This window comes from Bos indicus, chromosome 15, assembly GCF_029378745.1.
Source record: "Bos indicus isolate NIAB-ARS_2022 breed Sahiwal x Tharparkar chromosome 15, NIAB-ARS_B.indTharparkar_mat_pri_1.0, whole genome shotgun sequence".
Classification (NCBI taxonomy): Eukaryota; Metazoa; Chordata; class Mammalia; order Artiodactyla; family Bovidae; genus Bos; species Bos indicus.
This window is the reverse complement of record NC_091774.1, coordinates 44766784-44778923: the sequence shown is the minus strand read 5'-3', so window position 1 is coordinate 44778923 and position 12140 is coordinate 44766784. Positions and strand designations below refer to the sequence as shown.

General features: G+C 38.4%; 1 protein-coding gene across 6 annotated transcripts in view; it reads right to left on the bottom strand.

The window, feature by feature from the left end:
• The window catches only part of RIC3 (RIC3 acetylcholine receptor chaperone), a 61458-nt gene that overhangs the window by 37978 nt on the left and 11340 nt on the right, over window positions 1-12140 (bottom strand). The gene's annotated exons all lie outside the window — the stretch shown is intronic.

The window sequence follows — 12140 nt, the reverse complement described above, 5'->3', positions numbered from 1 at the left end:
AACAAGAAAAGATCTGGCGTTGCTACCAGCTGGCCTGGCACTCACAGTTAGCGCTTGGTGTTCTCTTAACTGTAGGCAATTTCAGACATCAACAGCAGACAAGCCCATTCTGTGACCATGATGGATCAAAGCAAAAAAAAAAAATAATAATAACATTCTGTAATGTCTGAACACACATAAAACACAAGCACTGCCCAAAGAAATATATATATATATATAAAACAGCCCCTATTCCTAGATAATGAGTGACTGCTGACTGCTGCCACTTTGTTAATTATAGCTATATCTCTCTTTACATAAACTCTACTAAGACACACAGTCACAGAATTCACCCAACTTTCTGACAGCACCCAATTCATAGCAAAGCCCCACGTCCTTGAACCTTCTTCAAAATCACCTACCACAAGCCTCAATCTCTACAGTAAGACTTTTCTAACACTCTTCTTGCTGAGATACTGCATGCTTCGTCATGGTACACATCTTCCTTTGCTGAACAGGTAATAAATCCAATTTACTCAACTACAGGTGCACTCCTGGTACCCTGGCTGGAGGATAAACTATGAACTTCTTGAATAAAAGTCTAGTATTTTCTTTATGCCTACAGGGCATGCTCTGGGTCTCACATGCTATACACTTTGTTGAACTGATCTGAATGACTTATACAGGCCTGTTGGCCCTTTCTGGAATCTCAAGACCCAGCCCAGTTACTCTCAAGGCTAAACGTTTACTTCATTATCCTGAGTGTTTTCAACTTCACAGTTTTGAGAAAAGAAAACAGCTGTCAGGGTGACTGATCAAGGTGCTCCACACCCACACACCTCTGAGTTTTTGAATTTGAAAAAGTGTTTAATTCACATGCACTCACAGTCTCTCAAATTGTCTCCTCTCTTCTTTGTGTACACTTTCAGAGTAGATGCCTGATGTTTCCTTAGGAGAAGAACAAGTAAGGGACCAAAATAATTTGTTTCAGGCACTTACAATTATGTATGTATGTCGATGTTATATACATACCTAACATATGTATACATGAGATTAAGAGTCAGTGAGTAGGACTCACTTGAGGAGAACCCGGGGATGAGAGGAGTCTGAACTATTCCAGAGAAACAGGATTCCTGAGGGGGGGATGATGAGGAACCCTGTTTATAGGCATTCAAAGTGAGATGCTCAATGGAAAACAGGCAGGCAGGGTCAGCAGGAGAGATGCCAGGTGTGACATTACTGTTGAGCGCCATGGGCCCCAGCCAACAGAGACGGAGGGCAGGACTCTCTTGGGGTCAACTCTAGCACAGAAGCAGCACTCTGTCACTGTGGAAGACGTCAAACACTCTGGCACCTGTGCAAAGTCTTAGTCAGGTAACTGGGAGCAACTGACAAGCCCCCGACCTAGTATGCTGACATTTTCATGTTCCACGGGTGATTAAGATGAGTAGGAGAATGGCTATTCTGGCCAAAGAAGAAACTGGTTGATGAAATGAAAGGAGAACCATAGGAAAAAGAGACCGTCCCATCTTAGAATTTGTGGCAATAATGTAGGGGTTATGTGGCACAGGTTCTAGTAAGGCAGAATTAAGAAGTTCTAAAAATAAAGCCATATAGTTCCATGGCATGAAACTCTAAGAAGAAAGCTCTTGAAATGCACTTTTGCTTGGATATTTAGAAGAGCTACCAGTACTTCTGGTATAGAAACTGGTACAGAAACAGAAAACTACTGTTTTCCTGGGAAACATGTACTGGTAGTTCTTCTAAAAGAAAAGACAGAAGATGAATAGAAGAACACACAAGAAATCAGAATGAAAGAGTAGCAAGACTTGGAAGAACCACACAAGGAGGCCAAGGTTCAAAATAAGTTTACAAAAGGCTAGCAAAAGCAAAAGGGGTATTTTTAGAGTGAAAATACAAAATTTATAGGGAGCTTGGGATAGACATGTACACCCCGCTATATTTAAAATGGATAATAAGGACCTACTGTACAGCACATATAACTCTGCTCAATGTTATGTGGCAGCCTGGATGCGGGTGGGTTTGGGGAATAATGGATACCTCTATACATGTGGCTGAGTCCCTTCACTGTTCACCTGAAACTATCACCATATTGTTACCTGGCTAGATCCCAACCCAAAATAAAAAGACTTAAAACAAAATAAAACCACAAACAATAAACACTGGAGAGGATGTGGAGAAAAGGGAATCCTACTATACAGTTAGTGGGGATAGAAACTGATACAGCCACTACAGAGAATACCATGGAGATCTCTTAAAACACTTGGACTAAAACTACCACATGACTCAGCAATCCCACTACTGGGCATATACTCTGAGAAAATCACAATTCAAAAAGATATATGTACCCCAATGTTCACTGCAGCACTATTTACAACAGCCAGGACATAGAAGCAACCTAAATGTCCACTGACAAATGAATGGATAAATAAGATGTAGTACATATATACAATGGAATATTACTCAGCCATGAAAAGGAACAAATTTGTGTCAGTTTTAGTGAGGTAAATGAACCTAGAGCCTGTTATACAGAGTGAAATAAGTCAGAAAAAGAAAAACAAGTATCACATATTAATGCATATACATGGAATCTACAAAAATAATATGGATGAACCTATTCACAGGGAAGAAATGAAGATGCAGACATCAAGAATGGACTTATGGACACAGCAGGGGAAGGAGAGGGCAGGACCAACTGAGAAAGTAGCACTGACCTATACACACAGTCATGTGTAAGATACATGACTAGTGGGAAGCTGCTGCGTAACACAGGGAGCCCAGCCCATATACACAAAACCGATTCATGTTGTTGTATGGCAGAAACCGACGCACTGTAAAGCAATTATCCTCCAATAAAAAAAAGCAAATTTACCTGATGATAAAATGTAATGCTGAGAAAGCAGAACCTCTATTTTACTTCCATATTCTCTATCAAAGGATATGAATTTAGGGTTAAATGGAAGAGAATTAACAATTATAGAGGGGGAAAATGTCCCAGATGGGTGAGGAAAATAAGTTCATTCACTAAATAATTTCCTCCAGGAAGACTGGTAAAACTTGCAAATAAGGTCACTGAACTAAAAAAAAAATTTAGAAATTAAATTGGTAAAGAAAAATTTTGAACGAATGGCAATAGATAACTATTGTTCCAGTTTGCAAAAAGCAGAAGCTGGACAGTGGACTTTTCAACTAATAGAGAAGTGAACATCTTGTGTAGCTCTTGGGCTCAATTCTAAAAATGATTCTTTTCTTTTTTATGGAGTGGACATGAGAAGGAAGAAACTTTTTTTTTCTGGTTGTAAAAGAAATGCATACCTATGGAAAACTGAAAAAATACAGAAAAGTATAAATAATGACCACCTATAATTCCTAAAATAACCACTGTTAAAATGTTGATCTGCTTCTTTCTAGTGACTATGCAGAGTGAACACATCTTTACTTTTTATTTATAGCATACAATTTTTGCATATTATTTAGAACTTGTCATGAGAAGAAAGAAAAAAGGAGAATGAAAATATATTAAAAGAAATTACGGCTGAAAACTTCCCAAATTTAAAGAAGGAAACAGATATCTAGGTACAGGAAACACAGAAAGGTCTCAAACAAGGTAAACCCCAACAGACCTACAAAAAGACATATAATAATAAAAATTTCAAAAGTTAAAAATAGGATTCTAAAGGTAGCAAGAAAAAAACAAGGAGTTAATTACAAGGGAACTCCGATAGGCTATCACCTGATTTCTCTTCAGAAATGTTGCAGGCCAAAAAGGAATGGCAAGAAATATTCAAAGTTCTGAATGGGAAAAATCTGCAAACTAGGATACTCTACCAAGCAAGATTATCATTTAGAATCGGAGAGACAAAGAATTTCTCAGATAAGCAAAAGATAAAAAGAACACAGCAATACTAAACCTATCCTAAAGGAAATATTGAAAGATCCTCTCTAAATAGAAATGAAGTTATAAATATATAGGAAAGACAAAATCACCTAAATCACTTATTTACGTCATTTGGAAAGCAAATCACCTAATAAATAAGCAATACACGGGGAACTCCCCGGTGAGCCAGTGGTTAGGACTTCAGGCTTCCACCGCCTGGGACCTGGGCTTGATTCCTGTTTGGGGAACTAAGGTCCTGCAAGCCGTGCAGTATGGTCAAAAATTTTTTTTAATTAAAAAAAACCTCAATATTACAATTTAAAAAAGATAAATAAGGACAGTGTACAGATTTTTAAAAATTCAAAATTTCTGTGAAAGTGATGATAACCACAATGAAAAACAAATGGATGAATACGAAGATGTACAAGAAAATATCAAAATCACAAAATGAAAGAGAAGAGTAAAAAATGTAGTTTTTTTTTCATTTCCTAGACTGTGTCTGAGCCTATATGACCAGTCTAAAGTACACAGATAAAGGATGGAATTAACATACTTGAAAAACAGAATAACTACAAAAACACATAACACATTCACAAAAACAAAAAAGAGAGAGAGAAAACTTAAGTATAATGCAAAAGAAAATCAAACCACAAAAGGAAAAGCAAAAAGAAAAAGAATAAATATAAAATTAACAGGAAAATACAACTTAAAATGCAACAAATTCATATTTGTCAGTAATTACCTTAAATGTCAATGAACTAAATGCTCCAATCAAAAGACACAGAGTAGCAGACTGGATTGAAAAAACAACAGCTACAATATGCTGCCTATAAGAGACCCACTTTAGGGCAAAGGACACAGACAAAATCAAAGTGAGGGGACACAAAAAGATATTACATGCAAACAGAAATGAGAAGAAAGTGGGAGATACACTACTCATATCAGACACAACAGACTTTAAAACAAAGGCCACAGAGGAATATAAAGGACATTATACAATAATAAAAGGATCGATACAAAAAGAGGAATTTACACTTGTTAACATATATGCACCAAATACATAAACCAAATTCTAACAGACATAAAGGGAGAAAATAACAGGAATACAATAATAGTAGGAGGTTTTAAAACACAATTCACATCAACGGATAGATCTTCTAGACAAAAAATTCAATAAGGCAACAGAGATCCTAGATTATGCAATACACTAGTTAGACTTAGTTGAAATTTCCAAAACATTATATCCAAAAAACCAGAATACATATTTCTTCCAAGTGCACATGGAACATTCATTAAGACTGACCACACAGTAGGGCACAAAATAAGCCTCAACAAATTAAAGAGTATAGAAATTATCTCAAGCATCTTTTCTGACCACAATGTCATGAAACTAGAAAGCAACCACAGAAAAGAGAAATGAGAAAATAAACAATTACACAGAGACTAAAAACAAGCTACTAAAAAACCAACGGGCCAATAATGAAACCAAAGAGGAAATTTAAAAATACCTTGAGACAAATGACAATGAAAACACAACCATACAAAATCTGTGGGATGTAGCAAAAGCAGTTCTAAGAGGAAAGTCATAGTGATAATCAGGAAATTCATAGTGATACAGGCCTTCCTCAAGAAACAAAAAAATCTCAAATAAACAACCTAACCTTTCACTAAAAGAATTAGAAAAAGAACAAACAAAATCTAAAGTCAGTAAAAGGAAGGAAATAAAGATCACAGAGGAAATAAATAAAGTAGGGATTAAAAAAAACAACAAAAGAAAAAAAATCAGTAAAACCAACAGCATGTTCTTTGAAAGGGTAAACATGACTGACAAACCTCTGGCCAGGCTCACTAAGAACAAAACAAGAAATAAGGGGCCTTAACAAATAATACTGCAGAAATACAAAAACCCTTAAGAGAATACTTTGAAAAATTATATGCCAACAAATTTGACAACCTAGGAAAAATGGGTAAGTTTCTGGAAATAAATAGCTCACCAAAATTGAATCAAGAAGAAATAGATAATTTGAGCTGACTGATCGCTAGAAGTAAAATAGAATCTTTAAAAACTCTGTGCAAAACAAAAGTCTGGGACCAAATGGCTTCACAGGCAAATTCTACCAAACATATGAATAAGAACTTCTCAAACTCTTCCAAAAAACTGAAGAGGAAGGAACACTCCCAAAGATATTCTTTCTATGAAGCCACTATTATCACCCTTATACCAAAACCAGACAAAGACACCACCAAAAAAAGAAAATTATAGGCCAATATCTTTGATGAATATAGATGCAAAAGTTCAACAAAATTTTAGCAAACCAAATTCAACAACACATAAAAAGATCATATACCACAACCAAGTGGGATTCATTCCACGTTCACAAGGATAGATCAACATACACAAATCAATGTGATACAGCATATAAATGAGAAGACAAAAACCACATGATCATCTCAACAGATGCAGAAAAAGCATTTCACAAAATTTAACATCCATTCATGATTAAAAAAAAAAAAACACCTCTTACCAAAGTGGGTATAGAGGGAACGTACCTCAACATAATGAAAGCTACTTATGATAAACCCACAGCCAATACAAGGCTCAATGGTGAAAAGCAGAAAGCCTTCCCACTAAAATCCAGAACAAGACAAGGATGCCCACTTTCACCTCTTCTATTCAATATAGTACTGGAAGTCCTACCACGGCAATCAGACAAGAAATAAAAGGTATTCAGATGAAGGGAAGAGGTAAAATTGTCATTATATACAGATGTCATGATACTATATATATTAATGGAAAACCCTAAAGACTCCATACAAAAACTGGAACTGAGAAATTCAGCAAGGTAGCAGGACATAAGATTAACATGCAGAAATCAGATGTACTTCTTTTAATAATGAAATATCAGAAAGGGAATGTAAAAAATAATAATCAGATCGGATCAGATCAGTCACTCAGTCATGTCCGACTCTTTGCGACCCCATGAATCACAGCACGCCAGGCCTCTCTGTCCATCACCAACTCCTGGAGTTCACTCAGACTCACATCCATTGACTCAGTGATGCCATCCAGCCATCTCATCCTCTGTCGTCCCCTTCTCCTCTTGCCCTCAATCCCTCCCAGCATCAAAGTCTTTTCCAATGAGTCAACTCTTTGCATGAGGTGGCCAAAGTACTGGAGTTTCAGCTTTAGCATCATTCCTTCCTAAGAAATCCCAGGGCTGATCTCCTTCAGAATGGACTGGTTGGATCTCCTTGCAGTCCAAGGGACTCTCAAGAGTCTGCTCCAACACCACAGTTCAAAAACATCAATTCTTCAGCGCTCAGCCTTCTTCACAGACCAACTCTCACATCCATACATGACCACTGGAAAAACCATAGCCTTGACTAGACGAACCTTTGTTGGCAAAGTAATGTCTCTGCTTTTGAATATGCTATCTAGGTTGGTCATAACTTTCCTTCCAAGGAGTAAGCGTCTTTTAATTTCATGGCTGCAGTCACCATCTGCAGTGATTTTGGAGCCCCAAAAAATAAAGTCTGACACTGTTTCCACTGTTTCCCCATCTATTTCCCATGAAATGATGGAACCGGATGCCAGGATCTTCGTTTTCTGAATGTTGAGCTTTAAAGCCAACTTTTTCACTCTCCACTTTCACTTTCATCAAGAGCCGTTTTAGTTCCTCTTCACTTTCTGCCATAAGGGCGGTGTCATCTGCATATCTGAGGTTATTGATATTTCTCCCGGCAATCTTGATTCCAGCTTGTGTTTCTTCCAGTCTAGCGTTTCTCATGATGTACTCTGCATATAAGTTAAACAAGCAGGGTGACAATATACAGCCTTGACGTCCTCCTTTTCCTATTTGGAACCAGTCTGTTGTTCCATGTCCAGTTCTAACTGTTGCTTCCTGACCTGCATACAAATTTCTCAAGAGGCAGATCAGGTGGTCTGGTATTCCCATCTCTTTCAGAATTTTCCACAGTTTATTGTGATCCACACAGTCAAAGGCTTTGGCATAGTCAATAAAGCAGAAATAGAAGCTTTTCTGGAACTCTCTTGCTTTTTCTATGATCCAGCGGATGTTGGCAATTTGATGTCTGGTTCCTCTGCCTTTTCTAAAACCAGCTTGAACATCAGGAAGTTCACAGTTCACATATTGCTGAAGCCTGGCTTGGAGAATTTTGAGCATTACTTTACTAGCGTGTGAGATGAGTGCAACTGTGCGGTAGTTTGAGCATTCTTTGGCATTGCCTTTCTTTGGGATTGGAATGAAAACTAACCTTTTCCAGCCCTCTGGCCACTGCTGAGTTTTCCAAATTTGCTGGCATATTGAGTGCAGCACTTTCACAGCATCATCTTTCAGGATTTGGAACAGCTCAACTGGAATTCCATCACCTCCACTAGCTTTGTTCGTAGTGATGCTTTCTAAGGCCCACTTGACTTCACATTCCAGGATGTCTGGCTCTAGGTCAGTGATCACACCATCGTGATTATCTGGGTCGTGAAGATCTTTTTTGTACAGTTCTTCTGTGTATTCTTGCCATCTCTTCTTAATATCTTCTGCTTCTGTTAGGTCCATACCATTTCTGTCGTTTATTGAGCCCATCTTTGCATGAAATGTTCCTTTGGTATCTCTGATTTTCTTGAAGAGATCCCTAGTCTTTCCCCTTCTGTTGTTTTCCTCTATTTCTTTGCATTGATCACTGAAGAAGGCTTTCTTATCTCTTCTTGCTATTCTTTGGAACTCTGCATTCAGATGTTCATATCTTTCCTTTTCTCCTTTGCTTTTCGCTTCTCTTCTTTTCACAGCTATTTGTAAGGCCTCCCCAGACAGCCATTTTGCTTTTTTGCATTTCTTTTCCATGGGGATAGTCTTGATCCCTGTCTCCTGTACAATGTCACGAACCTCATTCCATAGTTCATCAGGCACTCTATCTTCAGATCTAGGCCCTTAAATCTATTTCTCACTTCCACTGTATAATCATAAGGGATTTGATTTAGGTCATACCTGAATGGTCTAGTGGTTTTCCCTACTTTCTTCAATTTAAGTCTGAATTTGGCAATAAGGAGTTCATGGTCTGAGCCACAGTCAGCTCCTCATCTTGTTTTTGCTGACTGCATAGAGCTTCTCCATCTTTGGCTGCAAAGAACATAATCAATCTGATTTTGGTGTTGACCATCTGGTGATGTCCATGTATAACTTTCAAAATTGTACTCCCCAAAATAAAATACTTAGGAATAAATCTGAGCAAGGAGGTGACAGACTTACCCACTAAAAACTATAAAACATTAATAAAGGAAATTGAAGATGACTCAAAGAAACATAAAGATATCCCATGCTCTTGGAAATAGAAGAATTAATATTGTTAAAATGGCCATACTACCCAAAGTAACCTACAGATTTAACATTATTCCTAACAAAGTACCCATGACATTTTTCACAGAACTAGAACAAATAATCTTAAGATTTATTTAGAACCATAAAAGACTCAGAATTGCCAATGCAATCTTGAGGAAAAAGAACAAAATAGAAGGTGTAACTCTCCTAGACTTCCAACAATACTACAAAGCTACAGTAATCAAAACATCATAGTATTAGCACAAAAACAGACACATTGATTGGAGAAGGCGATGGCACCCCACTCCAGTACTCTTGCCTGGAAAATCCCATGGAGGGAGGAGCCTGGTGGGCTGTGGTCCATGGGGTCGCTAAGAGTCGGACACAACTGAGTGATTTCACTTTCACTTTCATGCATTGGAGAAGGAAATGGCAACCCACTCCAGTGTTCTTGCCTGGAGAATTCCAGGGATGGTGGTGCCTGGTAGGCTGCCGTCTATGGGGTCGCACAGAGTCAGACACGACTGAAGCGACTTAGCAGCAGCAGCAGCAGCAGCAGACACATTGATCAATGGAACAGAATAGAGAGCCCAGAAAGAAACTCACACATTTATGGTCAATTAATCCTCAACAGACTTCCCTGGTGGGGTAAAGCGTATGTCTACAATGCGATCCCTGGGTTGGGAAGATCCCTGGAGAAGGAAATGGCAATCCACTTCAGGACTATTGCCTGGAAAACCCCATGGACAGAGGAGCCTGGTAGGCTACAGCCCATGGGGTCGCAAAGAGTTGGACACGACTGAGCGACTTCACTATATATAATCCTCAACAAAGGAGGCAAGAATAATAGGGAAAAGACTGTTTCTTCAGCAAGTGGTATTGGGAAAACTGGACAGCCTTATGTAAATCAATGAAGTTAGAACACATTCTCTTACCATACACAAAAATAAACTCAATATGTCTGAAATACTTAACATAAGACACGACACCATAAAATTCCTAGAAGAGATCACAGGCAAAACATTCTCTGACATAAACTGTATCAATGTTTCCTTAGGTCAGTCCCCCAAGGCAACACAAATAAAAACAAAAATAAACAAATGAGATCTAATCAAACCTGTAACCTTTTCATAGCAAAGGAAATGATAAATAAAAAGGACAACCCACAGAATGGGAGAAAATATCTGAAATATAGAAATCCCACTTCTGGGCATATATCCTGACAAAACTCTAATCCAAAAACATGCATGCACCCCTATGTTCATAGCAGCACTATTCACAAGAGCCAAGACGTGGAAACTAGCTAAATGTCCACTGATAGATTAACGGATAAAGACGTGGTACACATATACAGCGGACTACTACTCAGTAATGCCATTTGTAGCAATGTGAGTGGACCTACAGATGATCACACTAGGTGAATTCAGAAAGAGAAAGACAAACCCCATATGATATCACTTACATGTGGAATCCAAAATATGATGCAAGTGAACCTATCTACAAAACAGAAACAGACTCACAGACATAGAGAACGGACTTGCGGTTACTGAGGGGGAGGGTTGGGGGAAGGATGGAGTGGGAGGCTGGGGCTAGCAGATGCAAGCTATTACACACAGAACAGATAAACAAGGTCCTACTTTACAGCACACAGAACTATATTCAGTATCCAAGGATAAACTGAAAAGGAAAAGAATATTTAAAAATGTATATACAGGAATCAAGACTGCCGGGAGAAATATCAATAACCTGAGATATGCAGATGACACCACCCTTATGGCAGAAAGTGAAGAACTAAAGAGCCTCTTGATGAAAGTGAAAGAGGAGAGTGAAAAAGTCGGCTTAAAGCTCAACATTCAGAAAACTAAGACCATGGCATCCAGTCGCATCAATCCATGGCAAATAGATGTGGAAACAGTGGCTGACTTTATTTTGGGGGGCTCCAAAATCTCTGCAGATGGTGATTGCAGCCATGAAATTAAAAGACTCCTACTCCTTGGGAGAAAAGTTATGACCAACATAGACAGCCTATTAAAAAGCAGAGACATTATTTTGCCAACAAAGCTCCATCTAGTCAAGGCTATGGTTTTTCCAGTGGTCATGTATAGATGTGAGAGTTGGACTATAAAGAAAGCTGAGTGGCAAAGAATTGATGCTTTTGAACTGTGGTGTTGGGAGAAGACTCTTGAGAGTCCCTTGGACTCTCCAACCAGTCCATCCTAAATGAGATCAGTCCTGGGTGTTCATTGGAAGGACTGATGTTGAGGTTGAAACTCCAATACTTTGGTCACCTGATGCGAAGAGCTGACTCATTTCAAAAAACCCTGATGCTGAGAAAGATTGAGGGGGAGAAGGAGACACAGAGGATGAGATGGTTGGATGGCATTACCGACTCAATGGACATGAGTCTGGGTGAACTCCAGGAGCTGGCGATGGACAGGGAGGCCTGGCGTGCTGCAGTTCATGATTGACTGAACTGATACAGGTATAACTGAATCACTTTGAACAGCAGAAATTAGTGCAATACTGTAAGTCAACTATACTTAAAATAGTCTCAAAAAATAGGTGCACAGTACCAGATTTCAAATTTGGGTATAATTTATTCTGTATTTGTATTGTCCACCCTGTTTATAAATCAATACCACTGGTTTAGTGATTCCAGAGAAATCGATATTTTGATTTCAAAGAAAAAAAAACCTGGCCACACACACAAAAAAGTAGTTCATGAATATAACGTACTAGAATCATAATAGTCTATCATATGGATGCACAATAATTCACACAGCCATAAATAATAATAAATGGGAACCCACTCCAGTATTCTTGCCTGGGAAATCCCATGGAGAGATGAAGCTGGAAGGCTACAGTCCACTGGGCTGCAAAAGAACTGGACATGACTTAGCAACTAAACAATAATGGCTTATAAATGCTAA